The sequence below is a fragment of the Canis lupus genome, chromosome 9, assembly GCF_003254725.2.
Source record: "Canis lupus dingo isolate Sandy chromosome 9, ASM325472v2, whole genome shotgun sequence".
NCBI lineage: Eukaryota > Metazoa > Chordata > Mammalia > Carnivora > Canidae > Canis > Canis lupus.
The window spans coordinates 32,806,694-32,827,711 of record NC_064251.1 but is presented as its reverse complement, the minus strand read 5'-3'; positions in this window follow the sequence as shown (position 1 = coordinate 32,827,711).

Genomic DNA, 21,018 nt, shown 5'->3' with positions numbered 1-21,018 from the left:
GTGTGTGGGGGGGGGCACAGAATGCAAGGGCCTGAGACTAACAGGTCAGAATAGAGAGAAGGACTAGAGCAGAATGAAAAATGCAGTGGACCCACAGGGAACCAGGGTCTTATGTCTGAGCAGAGGAGGGACCTTTTTGAGCTTCCAGGACCTCCGGGCATGGTTCATTTCTCAGCGGCAAATGCTCCCCTTAGGAATAGAGGCGAGTCTGCATCTGTCATATAGAGCCTGGCTTTCAACCTCCTCCCCTTGACATCTGTGATGGATGTACTTGCCCAGAACACACTCCCCCGATGCCCACAGACAAAGGGGCTCGGGTACTATAGTTCCCAGTGAGCTTGCTGCAGCCTCACCTTCCCCCCTACTCACGACAGCTTTTCAGATGGCAGGTGAGTGACAGCAACAGCGTGCCGGGACTGTCTTGATGGCAGCAGACATCAGTGGTTCAGAATACGGGCCTGGAGCCAGACTGCCTGGGTTCCACTCCTGGCTTTACCACTGACTAGCTGTGTGCCCTCAGGCAAGTTGATCGACCTCTCTGGGCCTCCGCTCTCTTATCTATAAAATGGAAATAATAACAGTACTTACCTCAAAAATGCTATTGTGAAAATTCTTTTGTTGAGTAAACACTTCATATAAGTAGCGATTACTGCTTAAAAAGATTAAAAGATTACTGGGCGTTACTTCATTATCCAAGATAAAGTCTCTCTCTCTCCCTTTATTTAATTTTTAATTTTTTTACAATAACATTAATGTGATTTCCCTAATGTTAAACCATCTTTAAGTTCCTGATCCAGTGTGGCTTGTCTGGGACAGCTTCTTGGGGGGGGGGGGGGGCGGTGACTTCAATGATTGTGAGAGAATTAGCTGGAAAAAAAGATGGAGTGGAGATGAGAGGTAGGACAAGGGGAGGGTTTAGGTGGGGAATGCTATTGCAGGCAGAGGCAACAACAAGTGCAAAGGCCCTGAGGTGGGAAAAGGAGCTGGTTTGTTTGAGGAGCTTCCACAAAGCCAGAGTGACCTCATCTCTGAAGAGAGAGGGAGAGCATTGGCCCCAAGGAGGTAGCCAGTAGATCTCATACAGCCCAGTTAACCTCCTCAGATTTTTTCCACGGATTAAAATGGACTACTCATTTTTTGGTGTAGTTCAGTTTTCAGATGGTTCAAATCTCTCTCTTTTAATGAAATGTGGGCCCTATCTTTTCTGTACTAGGTTGTATCAAGGTTCTTTTTCTCTTGCAGTTTAATGGGAATAGAGAACAATTGTTCTTAAAGTGTGGCCCCCAAGGTCCAGTAGGAAATTGTCAGACATGCGAACTCTCAGGCCCCACTTAGACTTTCTGAATCCGAAACTTGGGCCTGAGATGCCTGGGTGGCTCAGTGGTTGAGTGTCTGTTTTTGGCTCAGGATGTGATCCTGGGGTCCTGGGATCGAGTCCCACATTGGGCTCCCCACAGGGAGCCTGCTTCTCCCTCTGCCTATGTCTCTGCCTCTCTCTGTCTCTCATCAATAAATAAATAAAATCTTTAAGAAAAAATGTAAAATACCCCTTTACCCAGTGTTTGCACTCGTCGTTCCAAAGTCTCCATGTCTTTGCCAACATTTGTTATTTTCCTTTTCTTTCTTTCTTTCTTTCTTTTTTTTTTTTTTTTTTTTTTTTTTTTTTGATGATAGCCACCCTAGAAGTTGTGGAGTGGTATCTTATTGTGGTTTTGATTTGCATTTACTAATAATGTTGAGCATCTGTTCATGTGCCTGTGGGCCATATCTTCTTTGGAGAAATGTCCAAGTGTCTTGACCATTTAAACACTTGGTTGTTAAAAAAAATTAATAAATAAAAATAAAAATAAAAACTTGGTTGTTGAAGGGCTGATGTTTTAGATGTGCTGGGAGCAGAGCTTACTAAGGGTAGAATCTTGGACACGTTTCTGAACTTCTCCTGCCTCAGTGTCCTCTTCTGCAAAAGGGGGATTATAACAGAAGGTGGAGTAAGGGATGGCTGCCAAGACTAAGGAAGCTGCTGCATGTACAGCTTTTGGAACTTTGCATGGCATGTGGTGGCTCTGTGCGATGTAACTGATAGTTCTTACTATACACCTGAGGTGAGGCTAACAATAGTAACGGAGCAAGAAGTTACCAGAGATTCATGACTGCTGGGAAGAAAATAAAACAGTGATGCAACAGAGAGTGACTGGAAGGCTATTTTAGGTCGGTTGGACAAGGAAGGCTTTTTGGAGGAGGTGACACTTGAGCTGACACCGGAATGACAGGAAGGAGCCAACTGCATGAGGATTCATGTACAGGAAGAGCTGAGGGAATGGCCAGGGCAGAGATCTTAAGACAGGAACAAGCTGGCCAGTTCAAGGAGCCACTTGGGAGAAGGACAGGGCGGCTGGTGTGGGGGCGGGAGGGAAGGGGGAGGGGGAAAGGGGAGGGGGAGGTGGGCTGGGCGGTCCCTCTGTGGGGTCCTGGAGGGCAGCAAAAGCACAAGGGGATGAGAGCTGGGGAGTCAGGAAGCCTGGGTGTCCAGGTCTCTACGTGCTAGTTAGGCTAGCACTAGTGACTTAGCCCATTTGGAACAGGCCTCTGTTTTCTCCCAGTAAAAGTGGGGCTGTTTATCCTTACCTCATGGGTCTGCTCTGAAGCTCAAATGAGATAAAATACAGAGGGACACACACATTTGAGATGGTATTAATCACAGGAACAGGAAAGTAGCACTGCTAAGCCCCCTGCCCTGGCCAACAAAGAGTGTGGGTGTTTTGGAAAATACTTTATTGTGTGTGTGTGGGGGGGTGGGGTGGGGGGGCGCTGTGGTTCACTCAGCCCTCCTAGCTTCCCTCCTGCCTTCCTACCTTTCTTGAACCTTCCTTCAAGGTCCAGTGTGGTTGGGCTTTTTTACTGAGCACCTCTCTATGTGCTAGGCACGAGGCTGTGGAGGTGAGCAACAAGGTCTGTGACTTCAAGGAGCCTCACCCCTCTTCCCCATGAGGATCCTCCTTCGGAGGCAGTTAGAATGACCGCCCCCTTTCCTGTGTGGCACCAGCACTTTGTTCTTAGGGGATAAAGGGAGTATGGGGAAGGGCCAGGGTTTGGAATCGGGGTCTCCTTACCAGGCAGCATCCAGGTGATGGCTGAGAGCACTCTGAGGCCACACTGCCTAGGCCTCATGCTGGAGCCAGCCCTTGCTCCTTGTGTCACCTCTCTGTGCCTCAGTACCCTCATCTGTGAGATGGAGGTAATCGTCGTACCCTGCCAGGGCTGTGATGAGGATTCAACACGGGTAATTTGAATACAGGGAAAGCACTAGAAGAACGCCTGGCAGGAAAGTGCTGTGCAAATATCTGCTCTTTAAGACAAATCAAATCACACTAGCTTTGCGGCCTGGGCACGCTGTTGGACCACCAGAGCCTCACTTTCCAAATCTGCACATTGGAGCTAGTGTGAGGCTCCGGTGGGATAAGCAGTGCATAGCGCCCAGCCCTGGGGAGTCTCCACACACTGGCTCCCTTCCTCCCTTTCTGCCCTGTGTCCTGTTGGGCCCCTGTCTGTTTTCCCCTCAACCCCCAAGCCGGAGACACGGGCCTTATCTGTAGCCCAGGGCCAGCACCCTGGAGGTTCTTAGGGAAATCTGTGCTCCATGGAGTTGGAAATTGGACGTGAGGGTGTGTGTGTGTGTGTGTGTCTGCGTGTGGGTTGTATGTCCATGCATCTGTGTGTGTCTGTGTGTGTGCCTATCTCTGTGTGTGTCTGTGCGTGTGTATGTCTGTGTCTATGTGTCTGTCCATGTGTGTCTGTGCGTATGTGTGTGTCTGTGTGCAGGTGTATGTCTGTGTGTTGTGTCTGGGTGTCCACGTGTGTCTGTGCGTCTGTCTGCGAGTGCGTGGGCGTGCTGGGGCACCGCCAACCCCAGGGCGCAGGGAGGGGCTGCCTGCAGGCCCCCGCGATCTGGCCGGCGGGGGCGGGGAGCGGGGCGGGGGCGGGGCGCCAGGGCTGCGAGGGCCTGCGAGGGCCGCGCCGGCCACTAGGGGTCAGTGTGTCTCCGCCGCAGGCGCCGCGGGCCGCTCACCTGATGGGGCAGGCGCCCGCTGACAGTCCCTGCCTGACAGTTTGCAACATCTCCCGCCTAAGGTTAAAAAAAAAAAAAATTAATTAATGAATGTATCTTTCTCCGTAGCAGAGAAGGGAGCCCAGACAACCGAAATAACAAGTCGACTCTCTTTGCAGGAAAATGCAGAAGGTGGTTAACCCGCCCCGTCCCTCGCATTCCTGGGCTGAAGGATTAGGAACCCAGTTGTGGTTTCTCCTCTGGCTATCTTGGTGCCTCCGAGGGTGCCACGGGGGAAAATCTGCTGAATTCTTCCTTTTCTATTTTCTGCCCGGGCGAGGAGGAGGGCGTTAATGCCGGCTGGCAGTTACATGAAACTGAGATGGATGGTAATGGGGTGTGTTAACAAACAGGGGCAGGAAATAAAGTGTCATATTTTCTGGAGGGCGAACCGCTCCCCGGAGACAGGCAGGATTCTACAGAGGAGACACTTTGAAGAAAAAAAAAAACAAAAAAAAAAACCAACCAACCACCCTGCATAATCTTCCCCTCCCCCTTCTCTCGCTCCTCTTCCCTTTCTGGTGCCTCTCTGCTGAGACATAAATTCAGTCTCATCCTGGAGCTGGCTAACAGGCAAATAATTGGGCACCGAAAAGAAAAAAGGAAAAAAAAAAAACAAAAAACCAGCCTCACTTAGCTTCCTACTTGGATGTTTGGGTATTCCTTTGTCTCGGGCTGAATCTGGAGCTACAGAAGACTTCGGGACTTGGACGTAGAATTTGTAACATCAGAGCTACCAGCCTGGGACGCAGCTCCTGTCTGCCAGTGGTACCCACCCATCCCCAAACCCCCTGACTTGCAGATGGGATGCCCTGAAGGGGCCCCTTACTCTGGTTTTGCACATGCAAACAGCCTCACCCTGTTTCCTGTGTCCTGGTCACCTTCCTCCATGGCACCTTCTCTTATTCCTTCTGCAAGGACCCAGGACCCCACCCCCCCTTGCCTCCTCCCTGTTGTCCTTGCATCACACAACCTCTCTGAACAAAGTGCTCTTTGAAGGCCTGGCTGCTATCTTGTCCTTGGTATGCCTGGCACCTGGTGCCGTGCCTTGTACATTGTTAGTAGGGTGCTCGATATATGTTTGTGAAGGAATAATGGTGGTGTCCCAAAGTCCTCTGCTACAAATAATAATGACCAATGTTGATGGAACATGTGCCCTGTCCTAAATGCTTTGTGTGCTTTTTCTCATTTTGTCCTTACACCATCCTTGTGAGACAGGAGGTAGTGTGCCATCATCACCACCATCATCGTGGCAGGCAGACAGGAATGATGGCCTCTTCCAAGCTTGTGCAAGCCTCTTAAGGTGAGAAGAGGAGGAAGGGCTGGAATGAGAACAGGGCAGGGACAGTGAGTCGTGGCAAACCTACAGAGGTAGGGAGAGATTTGAGAGTGAGCCTCAGAAGAAGAAACTGACCTGCCCACAGCCACAGAACTTAGCAACCAGAGCAGAGATATGGACCAGACAGACTGGAGGGTGGGAGGACCCCCTGCCTGCCCGGGAGGCCCCCGCCTTGGCATGGTGCATGGATCCCTCATACGGCACTGTGCACTTGCTAACTTGTGCTGTTGTAAAATGGGGTGCTTCTTGAGGCCCGGGCTGTGCTTCCGGCTACTCTGTAGTCTTCAAGAGAGAAAAGACCAAAGCAGGGCAGGGTCTGAGTCCTCCAGAAGTGGGCACCTGGGCTTGGCTTTAATTTGTACTGAATGTGTCCCCAGGGGGCCCCACTCCTTCTGGACTCTGGAGCCAGGCTCTCTGGGTTCCAGTTCCACCTCTGCTGCTTACCAGCTGGGCCAGTCATTTAACCTCCCCGCATCTTGGTTTCCTCATTTGCAAAATGGGGATAGTAGTAGCACCCGCATCACGGAGCTGTGGCGAGGATTACATGGGGTTCATGTGATGGTGCTTGGCACAGGTACCGGCCGCTTGTTTGAGACACTGTGTACAGAATCTGCATTCTTTGCTGCCACTTATGAGCTCTATGTTGGTCCCTATAGAGTTCATGAAATGTCTCAGGGCCTCAGGACTCCCTCTTTTTCATTTAAAACGTAGTCATCCCATTAAAAACAAACAATATGCCAAACCAACAACATACTTGCGCCTTTGAGATGACAGGGGAAAGGCAAACACTTGGCATTCGGCCTTAGCCTCCACTTCATGTCACTTGTTAACAACATAGAAAGCAACCAGGGATGCCCATATAAGGCCTGGTATTCAATACATTCAGTGTATGGCTGCTTCGGGTGGACATACGCTTACAATTAATGAAGCCAGCCAGCTTCTCCGGATGGCTATAAATACTCTAAGGAAGAGAAACCCAAGACCAGAGGTTCAGGACACCCCGCGCCGGCGGCGGCACCAGCTCAGGCTCTTCCTGTGTCTGATGCAGCATGACTCGGTACTTGCTCCTTCCTGAGAGCTGGGTGAACCCGCTCCGGCCACATTTTTGTCAATGCGCCAGTGGTGTCACCAGACACTATGACCAGACACTAAGACCGGATTGCATGCCATCGAGTTTTCTTCAAAAGGTGCACCAGGAGTGTGGGTAGGGATACTCAGAGTGCTTGGGGGTGATTCTCATTGTTATCACGCTGGCTCCCAGGGTTTACGGAGCAGCTGCTATACCCTTGGGCACTGAGCTGGGTGTGGGGATGGTGGTCGGTCCCCGTCTCCATGGAGGGGCAGCCTGATGGGGAGTGGCTAGTAGACAAGAGGTGCTGTGACACTGAGCCCTGTGCAGGAGAAGGCCAGGCTGCTGTGGAGTTTATGTGGGGGTGAGAGAGATCAGGGTAGGCTTCCCAGGACGGTGCTGTCCAAGCTGAGTAGTGAGGAAGGAGCAGGAGGATGCTAGGCAGACGGGGATGATGGCCTGTTCCAAGCTTGTGCAAGCCTCTTAAGGTGAGAAGAGGAGGAAGCCCTGTGGGGCTGGAATGAGAACAGGGCAGGGACAGTGAGTCATGGCAAACCTACAGAGTAGGGAGGATGGTTCATCCAGAGCCTTGATAGCCACGCTAAGGATTTGAGGATTTATTACAAGGTAATAGGATATAGTTAAAGGAAAATAAAGTAATAAGATACATATATATTTTTAAAAGTTACTTGTGCTGCGGGATGCCTGGGTGGCTCAGTGGTTGAGCATCTACCTTTGGCTCAGGTCGTGATCTTGGAACTCTGGAACCGAGTCTCACATTGGGCTCCCTGCAGGGAACCTGCTTCTCCCTCTGCCTATATCTCTGCCTCTCTCTCATGAATAAATAAATAAAATCTTAAAAAAAAAAAGTTACTTGTGCTGCAATGTGGATTGGAGAAGATTAGAGAGAAGCAAAGGTGACCCTGGAAGACCAGTTAGGAGCCTCTGTCCTAGGCTTGGGGAGAGATATGGGCCATCTGTGGGAGGGTGGGAGGGGTGGTGGCAGTGAAGGTGGATCTATTCTACAAACACTTAGGTGATAAAATGGATAGGATTGGATATGGGAGGCAGGGGCAGGGGAGAGAGAGGAATCATAGGTGACTCCCAGGTTTTTGAGTTGGAGTAAAGGAGTGAATGGGAAGGGAAATAGGTTTGGGGTAGAGCAGACTGGGTGTTTAATTTTGGACATGTTGAGTTTGAGGTCCTGGTGAGATGTCCAAGTGGGGGTACAGGAAAGGTCTGCAGTGTGAGGATAGGCTGGATGGGGAGCTGTTGGCCATGGATGGCATTTAAAGGCCCAGAATGGATGAGGTGGCCCGACTAGGTGAGCAGGTTGGTCCTGGAACAGAGAATATGAATGGCTCTTAGGAATTGGAGAGGTGGCAATGACGAGTGTTGATAGCACTGTTGGGCTCCCCTGCAGCCAGTTAAGCATAGGTCTGGGTAACCCAGCTTTGGAGGCAAACCAGTTTTTGCACTCTTTGTCTTTGGAAGAAACAGCAGTGACATGGGCCCTTGGAATTTCAGCTACAGGATGAAAATTTACAGTCATTTCCTAGTCTGTTTGGGGGAGCTGCCTAAACCTTGTTGGGATCTAAAAGTCACAGGTCCTTTGCTGGCTGCTTGTCTTTGCGTGGTTGAACTTCTTGCCACCTGACCTTGCTGGATCAAGGATCTCTTTTGGGTACTTTCTGTTTCTCGATCCATTCTAAATCTTCCTAGGCAGCCACTGGGCAAGGTAGGGAGAGATTCCTGATAAAAGAAAAGCATTTGTGTGTGGGGTTCTGCTTGCAGCTGGTGGGCGTCTGATTTGGTGTTAGCTGGGAGTAAGAGCTACTATGGAGGGAAGACTGTGTGGCCCTCACAGATTTGAGCATTTAGATGCATGACCTGACCCTTGCCCTCTCACCTTTTGCACTCTGAGTCTCTTTTCCAATGGAGACAATGTCTTCTGGCATGGGAGATGATTCTAACTGGTAGAAAGGCATGACATTAAGTAACATCAAATCACATAGTGATGAACTTACTTCATTTTCAATCCTGTTTATGGAATGGATATCCCAGGATATTTTCAAATTTTACTCATCTTTCCTTTGGACAAAGAATGAGCAGTTTCCTGGGGCCAGAAGGAGGCTTCAGCTGCACGCACTCTCTAGTGACAATGGCTTTATTTTCATTGATTTTAATGTTCTTTTCTCTGTGTAGCATGAGATGCTGGTAGTGCCGTCCACTGCATTGCTCCAGCTCTGTTTTGTGGGGTTCTTTGTTGCCTCAGCTAATCTGGCCTATCCTGACTGCTGCAGCAATGATGTAACATATTCTTTTGAAATAAATGTATTTAAGTGATTTGACCTTTGGAACACAGCTATGGCAAAACATATAAGGGTGAGAGCACGAGTGGCAAAGTTTGGAGAATGATGGATGAGATCATAGAATTAAAAAAAAAAAAAGGTGTGTGTGTGTGAGCTAATTTGGGTGATCAGCCATCCCCGTTTTCCTGGGATTGTGTTTCTGGGATGTGGGACTTTCAGCTTTATTTTTTTTTTTAAAGATTTATTTATTTATTCGTGATAGACACATAGAGAGAGAGGTGGAGACACAGGCAGAGGGAGAAGCAGGCTCCATGCAGGGAGCCCGACGGGACTCGATCCCGCGACTCCAGGATTGTGCCTTGGGCCGAAGGCAGGCGCTAAACCGCTGGGCCACCCAGGGATCCTCGACTTTCAGCTTTAGAACCAGGAAAGTCTCAGGCAACCGGAGTGAGTTGGTCAGCCCGGCCGGTCAGTCTTCATCAAAATGGGGTGGTTGGTGTACTTACTCATCAGAGTCCCAGGGGCTCTGGGTCAGATGAAGGAGTCACTGGGTCTTATCAAGACTCCTCTACCCAATGTGGTTTAACTCTCACGAGATAAATGAAGAAATTGAAGATAATAAAGTGACTGATTGGTGGCACAGATAGTAAGTGGCCAAATGGAGAACAGAACCACATCTCCTGGTGGGTAGTTCCTGTTAACTTTCTTCCTCTGGATTTCCAGGTAGAGCTCTTTGTCCTACTGTCCTTCCCCCCATCACCTCTGTTGGCTTTCAGATGCCTCTATGAAAATGTCGACACAATGAATAATTAGATGGCATTTATTTATTAAGTGTGAAACACTGTCATTGAGAGCTTTCCCTATATTGATCATTGATCTTCACCACAACCCTATGAAGTAGGTATTGTCATCCCCTTATTACTCATGAATAAATGAGGCATCAGAGAGTTGAAGTCACTTGCCCAAGGCCATCAGCTAAGAAGTGGCAGAGGCAAGACTTAGAACCCAGGCTGGCTGACACAAGAGTCCATGCACTTAACCACTAAGCTACCCTGCTCCTTTGGGCTTTACCAACCTTGCCTATTTTTTTTTTTTTTAAGATTGTATTTATTTATTTTAAAGAGAGAGAGAGAATGCTGGAAAGCGTGTGTGAGTGGGGAGGGGCAGAGAGGGAGACTCCTTGCTGAGCAGGGAGCCAGACACAGGGCTCCATCTCATGACCCTACCATCATGACCTGAGCTGAAATCAAGGGTCAGATGCTCAACTGACTGAGCCACCCAGGCGCCCCTCAACCTTGCCTATGTTAGATGGCACCCTCCCAGAGGGCAATGTCCCAGTTGATGTGGTGTGCTGCAGTGGAAAGATTTTGGGTGTGTAGCCATCAGGAGATCTGACTTTGAATCCTGGCTCCAGCATTCATTTAATATGCCTGGGCCTCACTTCAATTGTGTGTAAAATGGGGGAAAATAATACATAATATCCTATTCGTTTTTCTCTGCTAAGTTGTCATAAGGATCCCACACGAGTAAGTCTGTGTGAGAAGACTGTGAACAGCAAAGCACAAAACAGATAAGCTTAGCTTCTGTAGAGCAGACGGTGGCCCGATGACATGCTTGTTAAAGGCGTGATGATGGTGGGCAAGCCCTCTGTGAAGAGGCGGCGGGTTCGCTCATCAGAAAGGCCCTGGTTGAAAGTCCGTATGGCACAGACCTAGGTAGTAGGTGCTCAGCTGGGCCGAAGGAACCCTGAGAGCTGGGAAGCAAAGCATGGGGGTTAAGGTGACGGGAGGCGCACAGACCAGACCAGCCGGGCCGTGCTAGGCTGCTGTTCCTGGTTCTGAGCCCAGCTCCACCGGAGGGAACGCGAAGGGCCCCAGGCACCTGCGCTGGGGGGCGGAGGTGGAGGAGGTGGAGGTGGAGGTGGGGGTCAGCCCGCGGGTCCTCCCGCGGCCCTTACCTGCGGGGAGCCTCATTGGTCTCCTCTCGCCTTCAGGGAGGCGAGGATTAGATGAAACAGCAGCACCCAGGGCTGCGCACTCTGTGGGGCCCTGGAACTCCCCCAGTCAACATTAGTCCTTATGATTAGGGGTGGAAGGCCCTTTTTATTTTTATTTTTTAAAAATATTTTATTTATTCATGGAAGACACACACACACACACACACACACACACACACACACAGAGGCAGAGACACAGGCAGAGGGAGGAGCAGGCTCCATGCAGGGAGCCCGACGTGGGACTCGATCCCGGGTCTCGAGGATCACATCCTGGGCTGAAGGCAGCGCTAACCCGCTGAGCAACCAGGGCTGCCCTGAAAGGCCCTTTTTAAAAAGCGAACCCGACAGTCGCCACAGGGAAGATGCGGATTTGCATGGCTCCATCTCCACCGAGACGCTGCAAAGAGTTGGTAAGGAGGTCGTGAAGTGTCCCTCTGCTTGCCGAACCCTGGCATCCTTCCTGGAGGCGGAGGGCTGCCTCTCACGACCCCTGGCAGCAGCCCGTGTTTGATGCCCGCCCGCCCTCCCTCCGGGGTTGAGTGTCTTCGTTCAGGTAATCCCTTAAGTCGTGGAGCTTTCGTGCGGGGTTACCAGATACAGGGACGAGCGTTCCCACAGATGCCTTGCTGCTTGCCTTCAAACACCAAATGCTCCGGGTGCTGCTAACAAGGTGTCTTTCAGGCGCAGCGCGGGGGCGGGGCGGGAGCGCTGGTTGCAGGGTCCTGGGGCAGCGCCCCTCCCCCTTGCACACGCTCCCCTGCCCCGCCCCCCCCAGCGTGTTATCTATGGGGATTGCAAAACATTATCAGAACAGGCCCCATCTGTTCCTGAAACTGTGGGAGAATACTTGTGTGATAAATTTACAGGGTCACTGGAAGACCCTCTAATTTTCTGGGAAATGACAAGGCGTCTGTGGCCACGTTGTGTAAAATTTCCTCTTTTATACCCTAGTTACATGCCATGGACTATTTACTCGGAGTCTGAGGGCATATTTACCATTCAGGCAACATCACAAGCCGTCAAAGAAATCTACTCAGAGTAGGATGTGTTGGGTGTCTGGCCTTTCTAAAAATGACACTCAGTTCTTTTTTTTTTTTTTTTTTAATAAATCTTTTTAGGCGCTATGTTCACAGTGCAAATAGCTCAGGAAAGACACTGGTAGGGAGTCAAAGTTTAAGTCAGGGCAGACGTCTTGCATGGAAACAAGACCCAACCCAGTGGCTTTGCCAAGAAAGGAAGCTGGCTGTGTATTGGATTCCTCTGCAGTGCTCCTCCAAAGCCGATTGCTGATATATTGATCTGCTGAGAGAGCAGCGCCAGTGTTCCAAGCCTCAGTGTGTCATTCAGAGCAGAGGTCGGATAACCACACGGTATAGAGAAGTTGCCTCCAAAGTCAATAAGCCGAAGGAATGCTTTGGGGAGAGATTGAAGAACATGTTTTTCCAAATTTAGAACCCACTCACATTTCGTGGGTTCTGAGATTAATATTGAACTTGAACATAAAGTTCTAGCAAAATACAATTTCCTGATTCAAAACAAGATGCTGTCCAAGGGAGCCTGCAGAGGTGTCTTGGAAGTCCTCTGTCTCTTGCAAAACAGCCTGGTGGAGGATTCAGCTGTGAATGAACCAGGACCAGCCTGACTCCCTTCCCCTTAAGCTCCATGTGGCTTTTCGAATTAAGCAGCCTCGCGGTGGTAGTGGGGGGTGTGGAGTGTAGGAAAGAACTCTGGAAACAGTGCTTTTGAGGTTTTGCTGACCCAAAGATGTTTGAAAATGAGTTTGAATCTCTCTGCCAGGTCCTGACAGTCCAAGAATCTTGCAGACTCTGGTTTTGGTCTGATAACAATCCCCAGGGGGAATTTTTGGAGAACAGAGCAGACACGAAGCCTCCCCAAAAGAAAGAGGGCCACCCTGAGGCTCTGCCTGTCTTTATCATGATGCTTTGTCCCCTGGATTGACCCTGTGTGGTCCCTACTCCCAGGGAGGGGAAGGCACTGCCACCATGCATGGGTTTTGGTCCCGAGCCTGAGGCTCCCACAGTCCAGTGGCCCCATACACTCTTTCCAGCTTCTCTAATTGTGTCACTTCTAAGCTTCAAGTCTACCGTCCTTAGCATGGCCCACCCCATCCTTTCTGGGCTTGCCCTTGTCCATCTTCTTGAGGGTTTCTCTTGTTGCCTAGCATCCTTGGTCCTCCAGCCCTGCTCACCCGCTTTTGTGTCCCCCTACAGCACCATGCCTCTCTGGCTTCTCTGCCCTTGTCATCTGTTCTGCTAGCCTCTTCCCATCTCCCTCTTTACCCAAGAGTGCTTCACAGAACCCAGCCCTCTTCTGTACCACCTCACACAGGTATCCTGAACTTACCCTATCATAGTGCTCGCCACTGCCTATATTCTAGTAGTCACGTGTGTGCCAAGTTGGAGCACATTATATTCACCAGATGCTGGGGACAGCCAACTGTCCTGGATATGTCAGAGTAGGGAATGAGGACTAGATGACTCTCCCAGGGCCTGTGCACTGGGGAGGGTCCCAGGTTCATTGCTTGGGCTTTTGGAAAGAGGAGGGTTATTGGGAAACTAGCAAGCTGAGGGAAGGCTGTAGAGTGTGGGACGTAATCCTTCACCAGGACTCCTCAGGTCTTGAGTAAAGTCATTATATCTACAAAATTACCACTGGAATTGTATTTCTTCTGGAAAGTGGTAGAGGGGCCTAGGGCCTCATCCTAAATGGCTCAAGGCCATATTGGGGTTGGGATGACACTTATTGACAGGAGTGGAGACTAGGTCAGGAGGAAGAAAGACTTTGCATGAATTGTGGAGAGGGGATCTGGATTCTCATACGTTATAAGATTGGGGATTTGAGCTATGGGTAACACTTGTTTGTCTTGCCATTGGATTATGAACTCCTTGGGACTATGAGCAGAAAGTATGGCTCATTCATTTCTGGATCCCCAGTGTCTAACATAATACCTGGCACATGGCACTCAGGGCTTAGTAGCTCAGTGAATAGTTGTTGGATGAATGGATAGATGGATGGGTGGAAAGAAGGAAGGATGGAGGGATGGATGAATGAGTAGATAGATGGAAGGATAAATGAATGGATGGGTAGATGGATGGAAGAAAGGATGGATGAGTAGATGGGTGGATGGGTGGGTGGGTGGCTATTCTAAGCAAGCAGACAGATTAATTGTGATTTTTTTTTTCCTCTGCCTCGGACGCCTTTCCTCATCCTCCTCATTCCTCAGCCTGCTAACTTGAAGTCACCCTTTAGAACAGAAAATTTGAAGCACAGGGAGTAGTGTAAGAAAAGGCCACAAAGCCTAAGAGAGCAAGGCCCAGCTGGGAAATTGCAAGAAGGCATGTGGGTGTGTGTGGTTGGAAAGCACATTTTTGGGGAGGGGGCAGAGGTGGGTGGCGCAGCTGGAGAATTTCAATCAGGGGTCAGACCACAAAAGGACTCCATACCTCAGTCTAAACCTTTGGACTCTATCCTGGAGAGAAAGGTTTCCTGCAGGGCAGCATCCTGCACATTTACATTCTGCTTCTTTGTCTATACTGCTTTTTAAATGGATGCTTACAATGGCCCTGCTAGGGACACCTTAACCCCTTAGAGCAGAAACCAGGCCAACCCTACTTCAGCAGGAAGTATTCTGGACCTGGAATCAGAAGGCTGGGGTTAATTTGCAGCTTGCCTTTTTAGTTGCTGGCTGAGGACATTGACAGAGCCCCTCACCTTGCACCTTGGGATCTTTCCCTGGAACGTGAGTAAAATAGAGTTTACCCAGGGCTGCCTTCATGGTTGTGCAACTTGTGCAGTCCCCAGGATGCTGTGCTTGCCAACGGTCCTGCCCTTGGTTTAACACTCTGCTGTGACTATCTTGAAATTCTTACTAATTTTTGTACAAAGAGCCCCATGTTCTCATTTTGCACCAGGTCCCACAAATTATGGAGCTGATCCCTAATCTATTTCACAGGGATGATATGAAAATAAAATAACATCTAGCATGTGAACGGTCTTTAAAGATGATAAAGCACTAGCTAAATGCAAGGTCTTATGGATATTATTAGAAGTGAAACAATCATCCCAGGTTTGCTGATCCCTCTGTAGGCCAGGAGCTGGGGACCTAAAGATGGTTAAACCTGGTTGCCATCCTTAAGAACTCTGTGCTTTTCCATAAAGGGCAGAGCTGGGACTTGAACCTATGCTAACAGTATCCAAGTCCAGCATTCTTTCTTCTACAATCAACTCTTGCTAACATTCCTGTCTGCTCCACTGTTCTCCAAGAGCTTTAGTGCTGGGGACATCTTCCCAATCCTCAGTGCCTGAATGGTGCTTTGTACATACAGGTGCCCAATAAATGTTTGTTGAATGAATTAGCACATTTGAGGGAATAAGATCATGTTCCAAGCATCCCTGTTCAAATCTCCTTTAAGGCTCCCTATCACTCATTTTGGGTTAAGACCCAAACTCTGTGTCTTGGTGCAACGCCCTTAATGGTTGGGCCCCTGCCTATTCCTCTGTCCTTCTCTCCTGTTACACCCCTACCCTCTGGCAGCTTCTCTGGCTTCCTTTGCGTCACTTGCATCCACCATACCCCTACCTCCCTAGGGCCTTGGCACATGCTATTCCCCTCTGTCTAGAACACTGTTCTTTGCTCTCATCCATTGCTGGCTTACTCCCAGCTTGTCACTTACATTGCATCTCAAGCTTCACTTTTTCATGGAGGTCTGTGTGCATCTCCCTTGCTGTCCTAGCACTTCTTGAGACTGCAGCTTTGCACTTTGTGTGGTGGCGTCAACAGGTGCCCATCTTGCACACTAGCAGGATCAGACTCGTTTTGTTCCCTGCGGCATTCCTCATGAGCAGTGCAGTGCTTGCCATAGAAAAGGTGTTCAACACATATGTGGTGAGTGCATGAAGAAGCATCAAGTGTTTGTGTGTTTGAGCCTGGGTGTTTTCTCCAGCACCATGGGGGAAGCTCTCCTAGGCCTGGGACTATATTGTAATCATATAACAATGAACATGTAGCAGGAGCTCCTTTATGCACTAGGCATTGTGCCAAACCCTCCAAATATACCATCTCATACTATCCCCATATTCCATCCACGAGATGGGATGGCCCCACTTGATGGATGGCAAGACTGAGGCTCAGGGAGGTTAAATGATGGGAAACTAGCATTTTTTTCAGAGATGGGCCAACCAAATAGTGGGCTCCAGATCTTCAAATGCTGAAGAAGAAATATTCTCAGCCTCTACAACATCCCCAAGGTTGTAGATCTCCTAAGAGACAGTCTGAACTTGAGGCCAGCTCGGGCTCACACAGAAGTCTGGGCTCTTCTTTGCTCTTTTACCACTTCTCATTCCTCTTGTTTTTTCCAATCCTGCTTTTCCCAATGATGTGCCTTGTTGATCTTTGTGGGCAGTACACATGCAGGGCTTATGCTGCTCACATGTGAGCCGTGACATATGTGACACATGGAATGAACACGGGCAAGAGACTCACAGGCAGAGGGGCCAGTCCTGGCTCTTAACAGTTGTGCCATTCTGAGCAAGTCATGTTTGCTATGTGAGCCTCACGTGCTTTAATTGTGAAGCTGGAAATTGCACGCAATGACTACATTTCTTTACGGAGCTAATTCTGTGTTAGGTCCTAACTGAATCTATATGGTTCTTTCTAGATCCGTCCTTTTCCCTGCCCCAGCCACACTGCACTTCTTCCTGCTTTTTGAATGTGTGAAGCTCCTTCCTGTCCATGGCTTTGGCATGGGCTAGGCCCTCTGCCTGGAGTACCTTCCTCTGATCTTCAGGGGGCTGGCTGCTTCCTTGGCATGCAGATTTCGGTTTAGGGCTAAGGTCACAGTGGGGCCTTTTCCACCCACTTGAGCAAATGATGGGGCTCTAGCCCAGTCACTCTGTTACCTGGGCCTGGTTGGTTTACTGCAGAGACCTCATCACCATTTGAATTGTGTGTGTGTGTGTGTGTGTGTGTGTATAACATCTATACATGTATATATTGCATATATATATACACTATAGCTATACATACAATTTGCATATAAAATATAACTTACAATCTTTCTAAATAAATATAAACATTTTATCTATCTGTGGTTTTGTCCATAGTCTCTGTCACCAGACCCATGGAAATAAAGCACTGGGTATCTCGTGTATTGCTGCATTTTTAGCTCTTGGGAGGAGTGCTTTGAGTACTTATGAATACATTGGAGGATTGGTTGGATGAATGAGTGGGTGAAAGAATGAGTGAATAGTTCTGTGCTCTTTAAGGCACCAAGGATGAGGAGATAGCAGAGACGGAAGGTCAGGCAAGATCAGGGCTACTTGGTTCCATCGTCAGAAGCTTGGCCCAGCCTGAAACAATGTCAGTAAACGCCCCCCAAATAGTCATTAAATATAGGAATTTATGTAACCCAAACGGCTGTGGCATCTGCCAGTATGGCAATTGTGCTTGCAAACCCAGTAAGAATTATTCTAAAGAAGGATCACAAATCCAAAACAACTCAGAGGAAAGGGCATGTCCTACCCTGACTCTCCTGCCCTTTCCCCCTCTTCAACCAGAGTGTCAGTGCTCAGCTGCCGGGAGGCACAGCCCGTTTGAATCCAACCATTGCACTCAGGAAGCTTGTATTTAAATTTGGGGGCATTTCCAAAGCTCTCAGGTGCTCTGCTGATGTTAAAATCTAAAGTCTCCAGGGGCTCCAATGGTTTACATGTGATATTTTAGAAAATGCTCCACAACATGAAGTGTCCTCTCTGCTCTACTCCTGCCTGCCACAACCCCTCCCCACCTCCCACCACCCACCACCCACCACCCACCATCCTGGTTTACCATTTGATACTTTCGGGTTGCCCAAGGACTAGAGAGAAACTGGAGAGATTTTATTTTACATCCTACAGCTGTTGCAAAGCTGGAGAAACCCCACATATTTAAAATAGTGAAATGGCTTCCAGGCTGAGAATATTTCTTCTTCAGCATTTGAAGATCTGGAGCCCACAATTCGGTTGGCCCATCTCTGAAAAACACAATAAAAAATAAAACGTGTGGGCAGCACGGGTGGCTCAGCGGTTTAGCGCCGCCTTCAGCCCAGGGCCTGATCCTGGAGACCCAGGATCAAGTCCCACCTCAGGTCCCTGCATGGAGCCTGCTTCTCCCTCTGCATGTATCTCTGCCTCTCTCTCTCTCTGTCATGAATAAATGAATAAAATCTTTTTTTAAAAAAAGTGAAAGTTTTCATCCTACACTGGTTGCCCCCAAGTACTTAAGAGCAATTTAAGTACAGCATGGTGACTATAGCTAATAATGCTGTATTGCATATTTGAAAATTGCTCAGAGAGTAGATCTTAAAAGTCCTCATCACAAGACAAACAATACTTTGTAATGACGTAGGAAGACATGTTAAGTAGACTTATTAGGCTGATCATTTTGCAATATATAAAAATATCAAGTCATTACGTTGCACACCTGAGGCTAATATAAATAACGTTATATGTCAATTATACCTCAATTAAAAAAACAAATATGGGGAAGCCAATGAGAAATAAAGAGCAATTTAGGCTGAATATAATATCTACTGTTTTCACCTGCTTTCCAGACCAACTCTCCAATCGGAGAAGTGGGGAGGCTCGGTTCTTCAGCTGGGAAGTGCCTTCTGAGTGAGAAGAAGGGGCCCTGAGAATTGGCCAGGTCTCTCCGTGCTGCCCCTGGGCTGGCCCTCAATCCACCGCAGCCCCAAAACAAGAATCTAAACACTTTGAGAGAAGGCGATTTCACAGTCTCTCTGGGAGTCCTCTTTCATGGTCCAATAAGCCCTTACAGTCAGGAAGTCGTTTCTTGGTCTGACCTACGGCTCTTATGCTGCATTAAACCGTGTTGATCTTAAAGACTCCGGGTTTCCTGGATGGCACCTATCTCGGGCTTTCCTGGGGCCCATGAAGGTAAATGAGCCGCCTTTAAAGGGACATTTTAGAGGAAATCTGTCTTCCACTGTCTAATGGCTGGAGTGTTCCTGCTGCTGGAGCCTTTGATGGTTTCCTTGCTCTCCAAACTGCCTGCCCCACAGCGGGAGGCTGCCCCGGCATCTGCAGAGTTGAGTCGGGTCCTGGGGATGGTCTCTGAGGTGAGGTGCAGAGGAGGGTTGATGCACAGTATTCCAGTCCTCACCCCTCCGGGGGGTGGGGGGACAGTGCTGAGAGTATCCTTAGCTTCAGTTTGTCATTGCTTTACTAACCCACAGCTCCATCCGTCCTTCACGCCCCTCTCTGGGATACCTCTCTCAGGTCTCTCCATAGAGACCCTGCCTCTGGGCTGTACTGGGCAGTATCATCATAGACTGAAGGCGCTTTCCCCTATCCTAACATTCCAACCACCATTGGTTCTCCCGTCCAGTTTTGAATGAAGCTTCTAGACCCGAAAGCCCTCGCAACGCAGCTGTGTGTTGTGGATGGGCAATAGATATTTGTGAATGGAGGTGTTAATGAATGAATGGGATAGTGCATTACCGTGTACCAGACGAGACATGTTGGCATTTTGGGTTTTCAGTCGCTTCCCTGTTTAGCAGTGGGTTTTTTTTTTTTTTTTTTTTTTTTTTTTTTTTGCCTCCCACTAACTGAGATCACAAAGCACATTTAGTAAGTAGAGAATTTGCCAGGAACTCAGGACAGGGAAGACCCAGCTGGGAATCCGGGAAAGAGTTTGACCAAATTTTGGCTTCGGCACTCAGCCATGAACCAGGCGGTACAGAGGCCGAGGAGACAAAACCACTTCTTGTATTGGTGGCATCTGTTCCAAGGTGCTTCTACGACTCCACCTTCCAGATCCAGGAAACTCTTCTTTCTACCCTTCTCTGAGCCCCCACCTCTGCCTCAGGCCTAACGGAGCCAAACAGGAGAGCAGTGTCAAGTTCAAGGAGCTCTGAACTGAGAGGTCAGCTTCCTTTCCTGGAATTCCTAATGAGGGATATGCTGTAAATACTATGTCTGCATCTCCCTGTCCTCCCCGGACAAGGTAGCCCCCAGAGCTTGGAAACCTGGCTTCTAGAAGCAAATGTAATATTGTAAACTATTGGACTGAAGGGGTTGACCCTGTTTTACAGAGGCTGTGCTGTGAATAAGCCATGAGTTTGGTAACTGATTGTCCTGGGAATCAAATCCTGCTCCGTGAGCTGAAAGGGCATTTCAGCAAAAGAAGCTTGTCTCTTTCATATTTCCGTTAGAGGCATAATAACTCTCCCTCCCTGGGCACATACCTGGTTCCTCCAGACCCACAGGGACACCGCAGCCTCTTGCTCACCAAGCCCACGGCCTGGCGTGGGCGACCTTCTCCTGAGCCTTCCCTGGGACCGCTGGGGACCTCAGTTCTCCAACACCCTAAGAAAGCAAACCTCCACATCAGCCCTTGTGGTCAGACCAAATAACACCCCCAATGTCACCAGAGCACAAACAGTTCAGCGGATGAACAAGTCAAGGAACCAGTGAACTAGGACTCCTTCCTACTTGCTCTCTGGTGAAGGGAGCTAATTAATTAATGGTTCTCAGCTTTTTGCAGCCTGAGAAACAAAATAAAATACAGTAAGGTAAATCTGGACTTTTATTATTTTTTTTGGAAGGTGCTTTCAACTCCTTCATTTGTCCCTGACCCCAACTCCCTCTCTTTCCTGGGGGATAGGGTGCCATTCTTAGGGTGCGATACCCTTTCTTGAAGTTCACATGAGCTCTGAAGGGCTTCTTTTTAGGTCTCAAGTTTATTACTGAGTTCTCAGGCCTGTGGGAAGCTCTCTTCACTGTAGGACTTTTTCTCCATCTGAATTTTACCGTCCTTACTGCACTTGATGGTCCCGAGGGCAAGAGGTTGATTTGCCTCTCAGACCAGCCTGCGTCTTTTAATGGCTCACTTTAAAGAAGCCATGTGGTATTGGGCAGAGTCCTAAAGGACAGGAGGCCAAGTCAGAGCCAGAAGGATGAGACAATGTTTAGTCTTTCAGCGGGATTGGAGCCTGAGTAGGGCCCAAGGTATGAGATTCCTTTCAGGTGGAAGATTCAGGATTTTGTTCATACATTGATTCATTTATTAATTATCCATCCATTCATCCATTGTTCCATTTATTGAGAACATATCCTATGCAACATATTTGCTAGGCCCTGGAAACATAGTGAATAAATCTGACAAAATTTTCTGTCTTC